We start from the raw sequence: 19460 nt of genomic DNA, 5'->3' as shown, positions 1-19460 counted from the left end.
ACGGTGGCACGTGGGACGGCCCTGTGGGAAAGCCTCGAGGGAAAGCCTCGAGGGAAAACCACAGATCCTTTGATCCACGCGACGGGAAGCGTGACATTGCTGCTACAGCCTGGAAGGAAAGCGCACGTGCATGCCCCCACTCGAGACGAGGCCTGACTCCCCTGGGGAGACTCCAGAAGTACCCAAAGATCCATGTCCGCCCCTGAGAGGAATCCTCGGTTCCGGCCCTGACTCCACACAAGGTTTTTGGCCCCGGTATCGACGGGAGAGGAATCCCGAGAGGCCCCCTAGCACCTCGCATGGGGACTGGCCTCTCCTGAGGCCACCAGGGCGGGTCCCTGAGGTGCCCGTCGTAACTCGAGAACACCTGCCGCAACTCGAGAAAATCCAGGAAGTTCTCCCTTCCAGGCGAGATGAGGCCTATTTCCGATGAGGCGTCTGGAGACTAATGACACCTAACCTCTGGAACTTCGAAAGGGTCTTTCACACACTTGCTGCAACTCAAGAAGTTCACCGCCATACCCGTCTCCACTCGAGAGGAAGCACGATGGTCCCGCCCACATCCAGAGGAGCCCCGTTTCCCCCTCGGAGCTCGAGATGAGCGATCCTTTCCCTGCTTTCAGCGGGAAAGAATTCCGGCGTTCCCGTCGCATCTCAAGAGCGGGCACTCTCAACAGGAAAGGCGAGAGGAACTCCATGGTCGTACCACCATTCCAAGAGTCCCCCAGATATCTCAGTCCATTCCAGAGGAACCTCTTTGCCCTGCACTGGCTCATCTTTCACGCCGAAGATCGACTCACACTACGGTGGCACGTGGAACAGCCCTGTGGGAAAGCCTCGAGGGAAAGCCTCGAGGGAAAATCACAGATCCTTTGATCCACGCGACGGGAAGCGTGCCATTGCTGCTACAGCCTTTAAGGAAAGCGCACGTGCATACCCCCACTCGAGACGAGGCATGACTCCCCTGGGGAGACTCCAGAAGTACCCAAAGATCCATGTCAGCCCCTGAGAGGAATCCTCGGTTCCGGCCCTGACTCCACACAAGGTTTTTGGCCCCGGTATCGACGGGAGAGGAATCCCGAGAGGCCCCCTAGCACCTCGCATGGGGACTGCCCTCTCCTGAGGCCACCAGGGCGGCTCCCTGAGGTCCCCGTCGTAACTCGAGAACACCTGCCGCAACTTGAGAAAATCCAGGAAATTCTCCCTTCCAGGCGAGATGAGGCCTATTTCCGATGAGTCGTCTGGAGACTAACGACACCTAACCTCTGGAACTTCGAACGGGTCTTTCACACCCTTGCTGCAACTCAAGAATTTCACCGCCATACCCGTCTCCACTCGAGAGGAAGCACGATGGTCCCGCCCACATCCAGAGGAGCCCCGTTTCCCCCTCGGAGCTCGAGATGAGGGATCCTTTCCCTGCTTTCATCGGGAAAGAATTCCCGGCGTTCCCGTCGCATATCAAGAGGAGGCACTCTCAACAGGAAAGGCGAGAGGAACTCCATGGTCGTATCACCATTCCAAGAGTCCCCCAGATGTCTCAGTCCATTCCAGAGGAAACTCTTTGCCCTGCACTGGCTCATCTTTCACGCCGAGGATCGACTCACACCACGGTGGCACGTGGGACAGCCCTGTGGGAAAGCCTCGAGGGAAAGCCTCGAGGGAATACCACAGATCCTTTGATCCACGCGACGGGAAGCGTGACATTGCTGCTACAGCCTGGAAGGAAAGCGCACGTGCATGCCCCCACTCGAGACGAGGCCTGACTCCCCGGGGGAGACTCCAGAAGTACCCAAAGATCCATGTCAGCCCCTGAGAGGAATCCTCAGTTCCGGCCCTGACTCCACACAAGGTTTTTGGCCCCGGTATCGACGGGAGAGGAATCCCGAGAGGACCCCTAGCAACTCGCATGGGGACTGGCCTCTCCTGAGGCCACCAGGGCGCGTCCCTGAGGTCCCCGTCGTAACTCGAGAACACCTGCCGCAACTAGAGAGAATCCAGGAAGTTCTCCCTTCCAGGCGAGATGAGGCCTATTTCCGGTGAGGCGTCTGGAGACTAATGACACCTAAACTCTGGAACTTCGAAAGGGTCTTTCACACACTTGCTGCAACTCAAGAAGTTCACCGCCATACCCGTCTCCACTCGAGAGGAAGCACGATGGTCCCGCCCACATCCAGAGGAGCCCCGTTTCCCCCTCGGAGCTCGAGATGAGGGATCCTTTCCCTGCTTTCAACGGGAAAGAATTCCCGGCGTTCCCGTCGCATCTCAAGAGGAGGCACTCTCAACAGGAAAGGCGAGAGGAACTCCATGGTCGTACCACCATTCCAAGAGTCCCCCAGATGTCTCAGTCCATTCCAGAGGAACCTCTTTGCACTGCACTGGCTCATCTTTCACGCCGAAGATCGACTCACACTACGGTGGCACGTGGAACAGCCCTGTGGGAAAGCCTCGAGGGAAAGCCTCGAGGGAAAACCACAGATCCTTTGATCCACGCGACGGGAAGCGTGACATTGCTGCTACAGGCTGGAAGGAAAGAGCACGTGCATACCCCCACTAGAGACGAGGCCTGACTCCCCTGGGGAGACTCCAGAAGTACCCCAAGATGCATGTCAGCCCCTGAGAGGAATCCCTGGTTCCGGACCTGACTCCACACAAGGTTTTTGGCCCCGGTATCGACGGGAGAGGAATCCCGAGAGGCCCCCTAGCACCTCGCATGGGGACTGGCCTCTCCTGAGGCCACCAGGGCGGGTCCCTGAGGTGCCCGTCGTAACTCGAGAACACCTGCCGCAACTCGAGAAAATCCAGGAAGTTCTCCCTTCCAGGCGAGATGAGGCCTATTTCCGATGAGGTGTCTGGAGACTAATGACACCTAACCTCTGGAACTTCGAAAGGGTCTTTCACACCCTTGCTGCAACTCAAGAAGTTCACCGCCATACCCGTCTCCACTCGAGAGGAAGCACGATGGTCCCGCCCACATCCAGAGGAGCCCCGTTTCCCCCTCGGAGCTCGAGATGAGGGATCCTTTTCCTGCTTTCAGCGGGAAAGAATTCCCGGCGTTCCCGTCGCATCTCAAGAGCGGGCACTCTCAACAGGAAAGGCGAGAGGAACTCCATGGTCGTACCACCATTCCAAGAGTCCCCCAGATATCTCAGTCCATTCCAGAGGAACCTCTTTGCCCTGCACTGGCTCATCTTTCACGCCGAAGATCGACTCACACTACGGTGGCACGTGGAACAGCCCTGTGGGAAAGCCTCGAGGGAAAGCCTCGAGGGAAAACCACAGATCCTTTGATCCACGCGACGGGAAGCGTGCCATTGCTGCTACAGCCTGGAAGGAAAGCGCACGTGCATACCCCCACTCGAGACGAGGCATGACTCCCCTGGGGAGACTCCAGAAGTACCCAAAGATCCATGTCAGCCCCTGAGAGGAATCCTCGGTTCCGGCCCTGACTCCACACAAGGATTTTGGCCCCGGTATCGACGGGAGAGGAATCCCGAGAGGCCCCCTAGCACCTCGCATGGGGACTGCCCTCTCCTGAGGCCACCAGGGCGGCTCCCTGAGGTCCCCGTCGTAACTCGAGAACACCTGCCGCAACTTGAGAAAATCCAGGAAGTTCTCCCTTCCAGGCGAGATGAGGCCTATTTCCGATGAGGCGTCTGGAGACTAACGACACCTAACCTCTGGAACTTCGAACGGGTCTTTCACACCCTTGCTGCAACTCAAGAAGTTCACCGCCATACCCGTCTCCACTCGAGAGGAAGAACGATGGTCCCGCCCACATCCAGAGGAGCCCCGTTTCCCCCTCGGAGCTCGAGATGAGGGATCCTTTCCCTGCTTTCATCGGGAAAGAATTCCCGGCGTTCCCGTCGCATCTCAAGAGGAGGCACTCTCAACAGGAATGGCGAGAGGAACTCCATGGTCGTACCACCATTCCAAGAGTCCCCCAGATGTCTCAGTCCATTCCAGAGGAACCTCTTTGCCCTGCACTGGCTCATCTTTCACGCCGAGGATCGACTCACACCACGGTGGCACGTGGGACAGCCCTGTGGGAAAGCCTCGAGGGAAAGCCTCGAGGGATATCCACAGATCCTTTGATCCACGCGACGGGAAGCGTGACATTGCTGCTACAGCCTGGAAGGAAAGCGCACGTGCATGCCCCCACTCGAGACGAGGCCTGACTCCCCTGGGGAGACTCCAGAAGTACCCAAAGATCCATGTCAGCCCCTGCGAGGAATCCTCGGTTCCGGCCCTGACTCCACACAAGGTTTTTGGCCCCGGTATCGACGGGAGAGGAATCCCGAGAGGCCCCCTAGCACCTCGCATGGGGACTGGCCTCTCCTGAGGCCACCAGGGCGGCTCCCTGAGGTCCCCGTCGTAACTCGAGAACACCTGCCGCAACTCGAGAAAATCCAGGAAGTTCTCCCTTTCAGGCGAGATGAGGCCTATTTCCGGTGAGGCGTCTGGAGACTAATGACACCTAAACTATGGAACTTCGAAAGGGTCTTTCACACACTTGCTTCAACTCAAGAAGTTCACCGCCATACCCGTCTCCACTCAAGAGGAAGCACGATGGCCCCGCCCACATTCAGAGGAGCCCCGTTTCCCCCTCGGAGCTTGAGATGAGGGATCCTTTCCCTGCTTTCAACGGGAAAGAATTCCCGGCGTTCCCGTCGCATCTCAAGAGGAGGCACTCTCCAAGGAAAGGCGAGAGGAACTCCATGGTCGTACCACCATTCCAAGAGTCCCCCAGATATCTCAGTCCATTCCAGAGGAAACTCTTTGCCCTGCACTTGCTCATCTTTCACGCCGAGGATCGACTCACACCACGGTGGCACGTGGAACAGCCCTGTGGCAAAGCCTCGAGGGAAAGCCTCGAGGGAAAACGACAGATCCTTTGATCCACGCGACGGGAAGAGTGACATTGCTGCTACAGCCTGGAAGGAAAGCGCACGTGCATGCCCCCACAGGAGACGAGGCCTGACTCCCCTGGGGAGACTCCAGAAGTACCACAAGATACATGTCAGCCCCTGAGAGGAATCCTTGGTTCCGGCCCTGACTCCACACAAGGTTTTTGGCCCCGGTATCGACGGGAGAGGAATCCCGAGAGGACCCCTAGCAACTCGCATGGGGACTGGCCTCTCCTGAGGCCACCAGGGCGGGTCCCTGAGGTCCCCGTCGTAATTCGAGAACACCTGCCGCAACTCGAGAAAATCCAGGAAGTTCTCCCTTCCAGGCGAGATGAGGCCTATTTCCGATGAGGCGTCTGGAGACTAATGACACCTAACCTCTGGAACTTCGAAAGGGTCTTTCACACCCTTGCTGCAACTCAAGAAGTTCACCGCCATACCCGTCTCCACTCGAGAGGAAGCACGATGGTCCCGCCCACATCCAGAGGAGCCCCGTTTCCCACTCGGAGCTCGAGATGAGGGATCCTTTCCCTGCTTTCAACGGGAAAGAATTCCCGGCGTTCCCGTCGCATCTCAAGAGGAGGCACTCTCAACAGTAAAGGCGAGAGGAACTCCATGGTCGTACCACCATTCCAAGAGTCCCCCAGATGTCTCAGTCCATTCCAGAGGAACCTCTTTGCATTGCACTGGCTCATCTTTCACGCCGAAGATCGACTCACACTACGGTGGCACGAGGAACAGCCCTGTGGGAAAGCCTCGAGGGAAAGCCTCGAGGGAAAACCACAGATCCTTTGATCCACGCGACGGGAAGCGTGACTTTGCTGCTACAGCCTGGAAGGAAAGAGCACGTGCATACCCCCACTCGAGACGAGGCCTGACTCTCCTGGGGAGACTCCAGAAGTACCCAAAGATCCATGTCAGCCCCTGAGAGGAATCCTCGGTTCCGGCCCTGACTCCACACAAGGTTTTTGGCCCCGGTATCGACGGGAGAGGAATCCCGAGAGGACCCCTAGCAACTCGCATGGGGACTGGCCTCTCCTGAGGCCACCAGGGCGGGTCCCTGAGGTCCCCGTCGTAACTCGAGAACACCTGCCGCAACTCAAGAAAATCCAGGAAGTTCTCCCTTCCAGGCGAGATGAGTCCTATTTCCGGTGAGGCGTCTGGAGACTAATGACACCTAACCTCTGGAACTTCGAAAGGGTCTTTCACACCCTTGCTGCAACTCAAGAATTTCACCGCCATACCCGTCTCCACTCGAGAGGAAGCACGATGGTCCCGCCCACATCCAGAGGAGCCCCGTTTCCCCCTCGGAGCTCGAGATGAGGGATCCTTTCCCTGCTTTCAACGGGAAAGAATTCCCGGCGTTCCCGTCGCATCTCAAGAGGAGGCACTCTCAACAGGAAAGGCGAGAGGAACTCCATGGTCGTACCACCATTCCCAGAGTCCCCCAGATGTCTCAGTCCATTCCAGAGGAACCTCTTTGCCCTGCACTGGCTCATCTTTCACGCCGAGGATTGACTCACACCACGGTGGCAATTGGGACAGCCCTGTGGGAAAGCCTCGAGGGAAAGCCTCCAGGGAAAACCACAGATCCTTTGATGCACGCGACGGGAAGCATGACATTGCTGCTACAGCCTGGAAGGAAAGCGCACGTGCATGCCCCCACTCGAGACGAGGCCTGACTCCCCTGGGGAGACTCCAGAAGTACCCAAAGATCCATGTCAGCCAGTGAGAGGAATCCTCGGTTCCGGCCCTGACTCCACACAAGGTTTTTGGCCCCGGTATCGACGGGAGAGGCATCCCGAGAGGCCCCCTAGCACCTCGCGTGGGGACTGGCCTCTCCTGAGGCCACCAGGGCGGCTCCCTGAGGTCCCCGTCGTAACTGGAGAACACCTGCCGCAACTTGAGAAAATCCAGGAAGTTCTCCCTTCCAGGCGAGATGAGGCCTACTTCCGATGAGGCGTCTGGAGACTAACGACACCTAACCTCTGGAACTTCGAACGGGTCTTTCACACCCTTGCTGCAACTCAAGAATTTCACCGCCATACCCGTCTCCACTCGAGAGGAAGCACGATGGTCCCGCCCACATCCAGAGGAGCCCCGTTTCCCCCTCGGAGCTCGAGATGAGGGATCCTTTCCCTGCTTTCAACGGGAAAGAATTCCCGGCGTTCCCGTCGCTTATCAAGAGGAGGCACTCTCAACAGGAAAGGCGAGAGGAACTCCATGGTCGTACCACCATTCCAAGAGTCCCCCAGATGTCTCAGTCCATTCCAGAGGAACCTCTTTGCCCTGCACTAGCTCATCTTTCACGCCGACGATCGACTCACACCCCGGTGGCACGTGGGACAGACCTGTGGGAAAGCCTCGAGGGAAAGCCTCAAGGGAATACCACAGATCCTTTGATCCACGCGACGGGAAGCGTGACATTGCTGCTACAGCCTGGAAGGAAAGCGCACGTGAATGCCCCCACTCGAGACGAGGCCTGACTCCCCTGGGGAGACTCCAGAAGTAACCAAAGATCCATGTCAGCCCCTGAGAGGAATCCTCGGTTCCGGCCCTGACTCCACACAAGGTTTTTGGCCCCGGTATCGGCGGGAGAGGAATCCCGCGAAGCCCCCTAGCAACTCACATGGGGACTGGCCTCTCCTTAGGCCACCAGGGCGGGTCCCTGAAGTCCCCGTCGTAACTCGAGAACACCTGCCGCAACTCTAGAAAATCCAGGAAGGTCTCCCTTCCAGGCGAGATGAGGCCTATTTCCGATGAGGCGTCTGGAGACTAATGACACCTAACCTCTGGAACTTCGAAAGGGTCTTTCACACCCTTGCTGCAACTCAAGAAGTTCACCGCCATACCCGTCTCCACTCGAGAGGAAGCACGATGGTCCCGCCCCCATCCAGAGGAGCTCCGTTTCCCCCTCGGAGCTCGAGATGAGGGATCCTTTCCCTGCTTTCAACGGGAAAGAATTCCCGGCGTTCCCGTCGCATCTCAAGAGGAGGCATTGTCAACAGGAAAGGCGAGAGGAACTCCATGGTCGTACCACCATTCCAAGAGACCCCAGATGTCTCAGTCCATCCCAGAGGAACCTCTTTGCCCTGCACTGGCTCATCTTTCACGCCGAGGATCGACTCACACCACGGTGGCACGTGGGACAGCCCTGTGGGAAAGCCTCGAGGGAAAACCACACATCCTTTGATGCACGCGACGGGAAGCGTGACATTGCTGCTACAGCCTGGAAGGAAAGCGCACGTGCATGCCCCCACAGGAGACGAGGCCTGACTCCCCTGGGGAGACTCCAGAAGTACCCAAAGATCCATGTCAGCCCCTGCGAGGAATCCTCGGTTCCGGCCCTGAGTCCACACAAGGTTTTTGGCCCCGGTATCGACGGGAGAGGAATCCCGAGAGGCCCCCTAGCACCTCGCATGGGGAATGGCCTCTCCTGAGGCCACCAGGGCGGCTCCCTGAGGTCTCCGTCGTAACTCGAGAACACCTGCCGCAACTTGAGAAAATCCAGGAAGTTCTCCCTTCCAGGCGAGATGAGGCCTATTTCCGATGAGGCGTCTGGAGACTAACGACACCTAAGCTCTGGAACTTCGAACGGGTCTTTCACATCCTTGCTGCAACTCAAGAATTTCACCGACGTACCCGTCTCCACTCGAGAGGAAGCACGATGGTCCCGCCCCCATCCAGAGGAGCCCCGTTTCCCCCTCGTAGCTCGAGATGAGGGATCCTTTCCCTGCTTTCAACGGGAAAGAATTCCCGGCGTTCCCGTCGCATCTCAAGAAGAGGCACTCTCAACAGGAAAGGCGAGAGGAACTCAATGGTCGTACCACCATTCCAAGAGTCCCCCAGATATCTCAGTCCATTCCAGAGGAAACTCTTTGCCCTGCACTGGCTCATCTTTAACGCCGAGGATCGACTCACACCACGGTGGCACGTGGGACGGCCCTGTGGGAAAGCCTCGAGGGAAAGCCTCGAGGGAAAACCACAGATCCTTTGATCCACGCGACGGGAAGCGTGACATTGCTGCTACAGCCTGGAAGGAAAGCGCACGTGCATGCCCCCAATCGAGACGAGGCCTGACTCCCCTGGGGAGACTCCAGAAGTACCCAAAGATCCATGTCCGCCCCTGAGAGGAATCCTCGGTTCCGGCCCTGACTCCACACAAGGTTTTTGGCCCCGGTATCGACGGGAGAGGAATCCCGAGACGCCCCCTAGCACCTCGCATGGGGACTGGCCTCTCCTGAGGCCAGCAGGGCGGGTCCCTGAGGTGCCCGTCGTAACTCGAGAACACCTGCCGCAACTCGAGAAAATCCAGGAAGTTCTCCCTTCCAGGCGAGATGAGGCCTATTTCCGATGAGGTGTCTGGAGACTAATGACACCTAACCTCTGGAACTTCGAAAGGGTCTTTCACACCCTTGCTGCAACTCAAGAAGTTCACCGCCATACCCGTCTCCACTCGAGAGGAAGCACGATGGTCCCGCCCACATCCAGAGGAGCCCCGTTTCCCCCTCGGAGCTCGAGATGAGGGATCCTTTCCCTGCTTTCAACGGGAAAGAATTCCCGGCGATCCCGTCGCATCTCAAGAGGAGGCACTCTCAACAGGAAAGGCGAGAGGAACTCCATGGTCGTACCACCATTCCAAGAGTCCCCCAGATGTCTCAGTCCATTCCAGAGGAACCTCTTTGCACTGCACTGGCTCATCTGTCACGCCGAAGATCGACTCACACTACGGTGGCACGTGGAACAGCCCTGTGGGAAAGCCTCGAGGGGAAGCCTCGAGGGAAAACCACAGATCCTTTGATGCACGTGACGGGAAGCGTGACATTGCTGCTACAGCCTGGAAGGAAAGAGCACGTGCATACCCCCACTCGAGACGAGGCCTCACTCCCCTGGGGAGACTCCAGAAGAACCCCAAGATCCATGTCAGCCCCTGAGAGGAATCCTCGGTTCCGGCCCTGACTCCACACAAGGTTTTTGGCCCCGGTATCGACGGGAGAGGAATCCCGAGAGGACCCCTAGCAACTCGCATGGGGACTGGCCTCTCCTGAGGCCACCAGGGCGGGTCCCTGAGGTCCCCGTCGTAACTCGAGAACACCTGCCGCAACTCGAGAAAATCCAGGAAGTTCTCCCTTCCAGGCGAGATGAGGCCTATTTCCGATGAGGCGTCTGGAGACTAATGACACCTAACCTCTGGAACTTCGAAAGGGTCTTTCACACCCTTGCTGCAACTCAAGAAGTTCAGCGCCATACCCGTCTCCACTCGAGAGGAAGCACGATGGTCCCGCCCACATCCAGAGGAGCCCCGTTTCCCCCTCGGAGCTCGAGATGAGGGATCCTTTCCCTGCTTTCAGCGGGAAAGAATTCCCGGCGTTCCCGTCGCATCTCAAGAGCGGGCACTCTCAACAGGAAAGGCGAGAGGAACTCCATGGTCGTACCACCATTCCAAGAGTCCCCCAGATATCTCAGTCCATTCCAGAGGAACCTCTTTGCCCTGCACTGGCTCATCTTTCACGCCGAAGATCGACTCACACTACGGTGGCACGTGGAACAGCCCTGTGGGAAAGCCTCGAGGGAAAGCCTCGAGGGAAAACCACAGATCCTTTGATCCACGCGACGGGAAGCGTGACATTGCTGCTACAGGCTGGAAGGAAAGAGCACGTGCATACCCCCACTAGAGACGAGGCCTGACTCCCCTGGGGAGACTCCAGAAGTACCCCAAGATCCATGTCAGCCCCTGAGAGGAATCCCTGGTTCCGGACCTGACTCCACACAAGGTTTTTGGCCCCGGTATCGACGGGAGAGGAATCCCGAGAGGCCCCCTAGCACCTCGCATGGGGACTGGCCTCTCCTGAGGCCACCAGGGCGGGTCCCTGAGGTGCCCGTCGTAACTCGAGAACACCTGCCGCAACTCGAGAAAATCCAGGAAGTTCTCCCTTCCAGGCGAGATGAGGCCTATTTCCGATGAGGTGTCTGGAGACTAATGACACCTAACCTCTGGAACTTCGAAAGGGTCTTTCACACCCTTGCTGCAACTCAAGAAGTTCACCGCCATACCCGTCTCCACTCGAGAGGAAGCACGATGGTCCCGCCCACATCCAGAGGAGCCCCGTTTCCCCCTCGGAGCTCGAGATGAGGGATCCTTTCCCTGCTTTCAGCGGGAAAGAATTCCCGGCGTTCCCGTCGCATCTCAAGAGCGGGCACTCTCAACAGGAAAGGCGAGAGGAACTCCATGGTCGTACCACCATTCCAAGAGTCCCCCAGATATCTCAGTCCATTCCAGAGGAACCTCTTTGCCCTGCACTGGCTCATCTTTCACGCCGAAAATCGACTCACACTACGGTGGCACGTGGAACAGCCCTGTGGGAAAGCCTCGAGGGAAAGCCTCGAGGGAAAACCACAGATCCTTTGATCCACGCGACGGGAAGCGTGCCATTGCTGCTACAGCCTGGAAGGAAAGCGCACGTGCATACCCCCACTCGAGACGAGGCATGACTCCCCTGGGGAGACTCCAGAAGTACCCAAAGATCCATGTCAGCCCCTGAGAGGAATCCTCGGTTCCGGCCCTGACTCCACACAAGGATTTTGGCCCCGGTATCGACGGGAGAGGAATCCCGAGAGGCCCCCTAGCACCTCGCATGGGGACTGGCCTCTCCTGAGGCCACCAGGGCGGCTCCCTGAGGTCCCCGTCGTAACTCGAGAACACCTGCCGCAACTTGAGAAAATCCAGGAAGTTCTCCCTTCCAGGCGAGATGAGGCCTATTTCAGATGAGGCGTCTGGAGACTAACGACACCTAACTTCTGGAACTTCGAACGGGTCTTTCACACCCTTGCTGCAACTCAAGAAGTTCACCGCCATACCCGTCTCCACTCGAGAGGAAGAACGATGGTCCCGCCCACATCCAGAGGAGCCCCGTTTCCCCCTCGGAGCTCGAGATGAGGGATCCTTTCCCTGCTTTCATCGGGAAAGAATTCCCGGCGTTCCCGTCGCATCTCAAGAGGAGGCACTCTCAACAGGAATGGCGAGAGGAACTCCATGGTCGTACCACCATTCCAAGAGTCCCCCAGATGTCTCAGTCCATTCCAGAGGAACCTCTTTGCCCTGCACTGGCTCATCTTTCACGCCGAGGATCGACTCACACCCCGGTGGCACGTGGGACAGCCCTGTGGGAAAGCCTCGAGGGAAAGCCTCGAGGGATAACCACAGATCCTTTGATCCACGCGTCGGGAAGCGTGACATTGCTGCTACAGCCTGGAAGGAAAGCGCACGTGCATGCCCCCACTCGAGACGAGGCCTGACTCCCCTGGGGAGACTCCAGAAGTACCCAAAGATCCATGTCAGCCCCTGCGAGGAATCCTCGGTTCCGGCCCTGACTCCACACAAGGTTTTTGGCCCCGGTATCGACGGGAGAGGAATCCCGAGAGGCCCCCTAGCACCTCGCATGGGGACTGGCCTCTCCTGAGGCCACCAGGGCGGCTCCCTGAGGTCCCCGTCGTAACTCGAGAACACCTGCCGCAACTTGAGAAAATCCAGGAAGTTCTCCCTTCCAGGCGAGATGAGGCCTATTTCCGATGAGGCGTCTGGAGACTAACGACACCTAACCTCTGGAACTTCGAACGGGTCTTTCACACCCTTGCTGCAACTCAAGAATTTCACCGCCGTACCCGTCTCCACTCGAGAGGAAGCACGATGGTACCGCCCACATCCAGAGGAGCCCCGTTTCCCCCTCGGAGCTCGAGATTAGGGATCCTTTCCCTGCTTTCAACGGGAAAGAATTCCCGGTGTTCCCGTCGCATCTCAAGAAGAGGCACTCTCAACAGGAAAGGCGAGAGGAACTCCATGGTCGTACCACCATTCCAAGAGTCCCCCAGATATCTCAGTCCATTCCAGAGGAAACTCTTTGCCCTGCACTGGCTCATCTTTCACGCCGAGGATCGACTCACACCACGGTGGCACGTGGGACAGCCCTGTGGGAAAGCCTCGAGGGAAAGCCTGGAGGGAAAACCACAGATCCTTTGATCCACGCGACGGGAAGCGTGACATTGCTGCTACAGCCTGGAAGGAAAGCGCACGTGCATGCCCCCACTCGAGAGGAGGCCTGACTCCCTTGGGGAGACTCCAGAAGTACCCAAAGATCCATGTCCGCCCCTGAGAGGAATCCTCGGTTCCGGCCCTGACTCCACACAAGGTTTTTGGCCCCGGTATCGACGGGAGAGGAATCCCGAGAGGCCCCCTAGCACCTCGCATGGGGACTGGCCTCTCCTGAGGCCACCAGGGCGGGTCCCTGAGGTGCCCGTCGTAACTCGAGAACACCTGCCGCAACTCGAGAAAATCCAGGAAGTTCTCCCTTCCAGGCGAGATGAGGCCTATTTCCTATGAGGTGTCTGGAGACTAATGACACCTAACCTCTGGAACTTCGAAAGGGTCTTTCACACCCTTGCTGCAACTCAAGAAGTTCACCGCCATAACCGTCTCCACTCGAGAGGAAGCACGATGGTCCCGCCCACATCCAGAGGAGCCCCGTTTCCCCCTCGGAGCTCGAGATGAGGGATCCTTTCCCTGCTTTCAACGGGAAAGAATTCCCGGCGTTCCCGTCGCATCTCAAGAGGAGGCACTCTCAACAGGAAAGGCGAGAGGAACTCCATGGTCGTACCACCATTCCAAGAGTCCCCCAGATGTCTCAGTCCATTCCAGAGGAACCTCTTTGCACTGCACTGGCTCATCTTTCACGCCGAAGATCGACTCACACTATGGTGGCACGTGGAACAGCCCTGTGGGAAAGCCTCGAGGGAAAGCCTCGAGGGAAAACCACAGATCCTTTGATCCACGCGACGGGAAGCGTGACATTGCTGCTACAGCCTGGAAGGAAAGAGCACGTGCATACCCCCACTCGAGACGAGGCCTGACTTCCCTGGGGAGACTCCAGAAGTACCCCAAGATCCATGTCAGCCCCTGAGAGGAATCCTCGGTTCCAGCCCTGACTCCACACAAGGTTTTTGGCCCCGGTATCGACGGGAGAGGAATCCCGAGAGGACCCCTAGCAACTCGCATGGGGACTGGCCTCTCCTGAGGCCACCAGGGCGGCTCCCTGAGGTCCCCGTCGTAACTGGAGAACACCTGCCGCAACTTGAGAAAATCCAGGAAGTTCTCCCTTCCAGGCGAGATGAGTTCTATTTCCGATGAGGCGTCTGGAGACTAACGACACCTAAACTCTGGAACTTCGAACGGGTCTTTCACACCCTTGCTGCAACTCAAGAATTTCACCGCCATACCCGTCTCCACTCGAGAGGAAGCACGATGGTCCCGCCCACATCCAGAGGAGCCCCGTTTCCCCCTCGGAGCTCGAGATGAGGGATCCTTTCCCTGCTTTCAACGGGAAAGAATTCCCGGCGTTCCCGTCGCATATCAAGAGGAGGCACTCTCAACAGGAAAGGCGAGAGGAACTCCATGGTCGTACCACCATTCCAAGAGTCCCCCAGATGTCTCAGTCCATTCCAGAGGAACCTCTTTGCCCTGCACTGGCTCATCTTTCACGCCGAGGATCGACTCACACCCCGGTGGCACGTGGGACAGACCTGTGGGAAAGCCTCGAGGGAAAGCCTCAAGGGAATACCACAGATCCTTTGATCCACGCGACGGGAAGCGTGACATTGCTGCTACAGCCTGGAAGGAAAGCGCACGTGAATGCCCCCACTCGAGACGAGGCCTGACTCCCCTGGGGAGACTCCAGAAGTACCCAAAGGTCCATGTCAGCCCCTGAGAGGAATCCTCGGTTCCGGCCCTGACACCACACAAGGTTTTTGGCCCCGGTATTGGCGGGAGAGCAATCCCGCGAAGCCCCCTAGCAACTCACATGGGGACTGGCCTCTCCTTAGGCCACCAGGGCGGGTCCCTGAAGTCCCCGTCGTAACTCGAGAACACCTGCCGCAACTCTAGAAAATCCAGGAAGGTCTCCCTTCCAGGCGAGATGAGGCCTATTTCCGATGAGGCGTCTGGAGACTAATGACACCTAACCTCTGGAACTTCGAAAGGGTCTTTCAAACCCTTGCTGCAACTCAAGAAGTTCACCGCCATACCCGTCTCCACTCGAGATGAAGCACGATGGTCCCGCCCACATCCAGAGGAGCCCCGTTTCCCCCTCGGAGCTCGAGATGAGGGATCCTTTCCCTGCTTTCAACGGGAAAGAATTCCCGGCGTTCCCGTCGCATCTCAAGAGGAGGCACTCTCAACAGGAAAGGCGAGAGGAACTCCCTGGTCGTACCACCATTCCAAGAGTCCCCCAGATGTCTCAGTCCATTCCAGAGGAACCTCTTTGCCCTGCACTGGCTCATCTTTCACGCCGAGGATCGACTCACACCATGGTGGGACGTGGGACAGCCCTGTGGGAAAGCCTCGAGGGAAAGCCTCGAAGGAAAACCACAGATCCTTTGATGCACGCGACGGGAAGCGTGACATTGCTGCTACAGCCTGGAAGGAAAGCGCACGTGCATGCCCCCACTCGAGACGAGGCCTGACTCCCTGGTGAGACTCCAGAAGTACCCAAAGATCCATGTCAGCCCCTGAGAGGAATCCTCGGTTCCGGGCCTGACTCCACAAAAGGTTTTTGGCCCCGGTATCGACGGGAGAGGAATCCCGAGAGGACCCCTAGCAACTCGCATGGGGACTGGCCTCTCCTGAGGCCACCAGGGCGGGTCCCTGAGGTCCCCGTCGTAACTCGAGAACACCTGCCGCAACTCTAGAAAATCCAGGAAGTTCTCCCTTAAAGGCGAGATGAGGCCTATTTCCGGTGAGGCGTCTGGAGACTAATGACACCTAACCTCTGGAACTTCGAAAGGGTCTTTCACACACTTGCTGCAACTCAAGAAGTTCACCGCCATACCCGTCTCCACTCGAGAGGAAGCACGATGGTCCCGCCCACATCCAGAGGAGCCCCGTTTCCCCCTCGGAGCTCGAGATGAGGGATCCTTTCCCTGCTTTCAACGGGAAAGAATTCCCGGCGTTCCCGTCGCATCTCAAGAGGAGGCACTCTCAAAGGAAAGGCGAGAGGAACTCCATGGTCGTACCACCATTCCAAGAGTCCCCCAGATATCTCAGTCCATTCCAGAGGAAGCTCTTTGCCCTGCACTGGCTCATCTTTCACGCCGAGGATCGAGTCACACCACGGTGGCACGTGGGACAGCCCTGTGGGAAAGCCTCGAGGGAAAGCCTCGAGGGAAAACGACAGATCCTTTGATCCACGCGTCGGGAAGCGTGACATTGCTGCTACAGCCTGGAAGGAAAGCGCACGTGCATGCCCCCACAGGAGACGAGGCCTGACTCCCCTGGGGAGACTCCAGAAGTACCCAAAGATCCATGTCAGCCCCTGCGAGGAATCCTCGGTTCCGGCCCTGACTCCACACAAGGTTTTTGGCCCCGGTATCGACGGGAGAGGAATCCCGAGAGGCCCCCTAGCACCTCGCATGGGGACTGGCCTCTCCTGAGGCCACCAGGGCGGCTCCCTGAGGTCCCCGTCGTAACTCGAGAACACCTGCCGCAACTTGAGAAAATCCAGGAAGTTCTCCCTTCCAGGCGAGATGAGGCCTATTTCCGATGAGGCGTCTGGAGACTAACGACACCTAACCTCTGGAACTTCGAACGGGTCTTTCACACCCTTGCTGCAACTCAAGAATTTCACCGCCGTACCCGTCTCCACTCGAGAGGAAGCACGATGGTCCCGCCCACATCCAGAGGAGCCCCGTTTCCCCCTCGGAGCTCGAGATGAGGGATCCTTTCCCTGCTTTCAACGGGAAAGAATTCCCGGCGTTCCCATCGCATCTCAAGAAGAGGCACTCTCAACAGGAAAGGCGAGAGGAACTCCATGGTCGTACCACCATTCCAAGAGTCCCCCAGATATCTCAGTCCATTCCAGAGGAAACTCTTTGCCCTGCACTGGCTCATCTTTCACGCCGAGGATCGACTCACACCACGGTGGCACGTGGGACAGACCTGTGGGAAAGCCTCGAGGGAAAGCCTCGAGGGAATACCACAGATCCTTTGATCCACGCGACGGGAAGCGTGACATTGCTGCTACAGCCTGGAAGGAAAGCGCACGTGAATGCCCCCACTCGAGACGAGGCCTGACTCCCCTGGGGAGACTCCAGAAGTACCCAAAGATCCATGTCAGCCCCTGAGAGGAATCCTCGGTTCCGGCCCTGACTCCACACAGGGTTTTTGGCCCCAGTATCGTCGGGAGAGGAATCCCGCGAGGCCCCCTAGCAACTCGCATGGGGACTGGCCTCTCCTGAGGCCACCAGGGCGGGTCCCTGAGGTGCCCGTCGTAACTCAAGAACACCTGCCGCAACTCGAGAAAATCCAGGAAGTTCTCCCTTCCAGGCGAGATGAGGCCTATTTCCGGTGAGGCGTCTGGAGACTAATGACACCTAACCTCTGGAACTTCGAAAGGGTCTTTCACACCCTTGCTGCAACTCAAGAAGTTCACCGCCATACCCGTCTCCACTCGAGAGGAAGCACGATGGTCCCGCCCACATCCAGAGGAGCCCCGTTTCCCCCTCGGAGCTCGAGATGAGGGATCCTTTCCCTACTTTCAACGGGAAAGATTTCCCGGCGTTCCCGTCGCATCTCAAGAGGAGGCACTCTCAACAGTAAAGGCGAGAGGAACTCCATGGTCGTACCACCATTCCAAGAGTCCCCCAGATGTCTCAGTCCATTCCAGAGGAACCTCTTTGCCCTGCACTGGCTCATCTTTCACGCCGAGGATCGACTCACACCAAGGTGGCACGTGGGACAGCCCTGTGGGAAAGCCTCGAGGGAAAGCCTCGAGGGAAAACCACAGAACCTTTGATCCATGCGTCGGGAAGCGTGACATTGCTGCTACAGCCTGGAAGGAAAGTGCACGTGCATGCCCCCACTCGAGACGAGGCCTGACTCCCCTGGGGAGACTCCAGAAGTACCCAAAGATCCATGTCCGCCCCTGAGAGGAATCCTCAGTTCCGGCCCTGACTCCACACAAGGTTTTTGGCCGCGGTATCGACGGGAGAGGAATCCCGAGAGGCCCCCTAGCACCTCGCATGGGGACTGGCCTCTCCTGAGGCCACGAGGGCGGGTCCCTGAAGTGCCCGTCGTAACTCGAGAACACCTGCCGCAACTCGAGAAAATCCAGGAAGTTCTCCCTTCCAGGCGAGATGAGGCCTATTTCCGATGAGGCGTCTGGAGACTAATGACACCTAACCTCTGGAACTTCGAAAGGGTCTTTCAAACCCTTGCTGCAACTCAAGAAGTTCACCGCCATACCCGTCTCCACTCGAGAGGAAGCACGAAGGTCCCGCCCACATCCAGAGGAGCCCCGTTTCCCCCTCGGAGCTCGAGATGAGGGATCCTTTCCCTGCTTTCAACGGGAAAGATTTCCCGGCGTTCCCGTCGCATCTCAAGAGGAGGCACTCTCAACAGGAAAGGCGAGAGGAACTCCATGGTCGTACCACCATTCCAAGAGTCCCCCAGATGTCTCAGTCCATTCCAGAGGAACCTCTTTGCCCTGCACTGGCTCATCTTTCACGCCGAGGATCGACTCACACCATGGTGGGACGTGGGACAGCCCTGTGGGAAAGCCTCGAGGGAAAGCCTCGAAGGAAAACCACAGATCCTTTGATGCACGCGACGGGAAGCGTGACATTGCTGCTACAGCCTGGAAGGAAAGCGCACGTGCATGCCCCCACTCGAGACGAGGCCTGACTCCCCTGGGGAGACTCCAGAAGTACCCAAAGATCCATGTCAGCCCCTGCGAGGAATCCTCTGTTCCGGCCCTGACTCCACACAAGGTTTTTGGCCCCGGTATCGACGGGAGAGGAATCCCGAGAGGCCCCCTAGCACCTCGCATGGGGACTGGCCTCTCCTGAGGCCACCAGGGCGGCTCCCTGAGGTCCCCGTCGTAACTCGAGAACACCTGCCGCAACTTGAGAAAATCCAGGAAGTTCTCCCTTCCAGGCGAGATGAGGCCTATTTCCGATGAGGCGTCTGGAGACTAACGACACCTAACCTCTGGAACTTCGAACGGGTCTTTCACACCCTTGCTGCAACTCAAGAATTTCACCGCCGTACCCGTCTCCACTCGAGAGGAAGCACGATGGTCCCGCCCACATCCAGAGGAGCCCCGTTTCCCCCTCGGAGCTCGAGATGAGGGATCCTGTCCCTGCTTTCAACGGGAAAGAATTCCCGGCGTTCCCGTCGCATCTCAAGAAGAGGCACTCTCAAAGGAAAGGCGAGAGGAACTCCATGGTCGTACCACCATTCCAAGAGTCCCCCAGATATCTCAGTCCATTCCAGAGGAAACTCTTTGCCCTGCACTGGCTCATCTTTCACGCCGAGGATCGACTCACACCACGGTGGCACGTGGGACAGACCTGTGGGAAAGCCTCGAGGGAAAGCCTCGAGGGAATACCACAGATCCTTTGATCCACGCGACGGGAAGCGTGACATTGCTGCTACAGCCTGGAAGGAAAGCGCACGTGAATGCCCCCACTTGAGACGAGGCCTGACTCCCCTGGTGAGACTCCAGAAGTACC

Source organism: Capricornis sumatraensis, chromosome 13 (assembly GCF_032405125.1).
Source record: "Capricornis sumatraensis isolate serow.1 chromosome 13, serow.2, whole genome shotgun sequence".
NCBI classification, from domain to species: domain Eukaryota; kingdom Metazoa; phylum Chordata; class Mammalia; order Artiodactyla; family Bovidae; genus Capricornis; species Capricornis sumatraensis.
Note: the sequence above shows the minus strand (reverse complement) of the source record.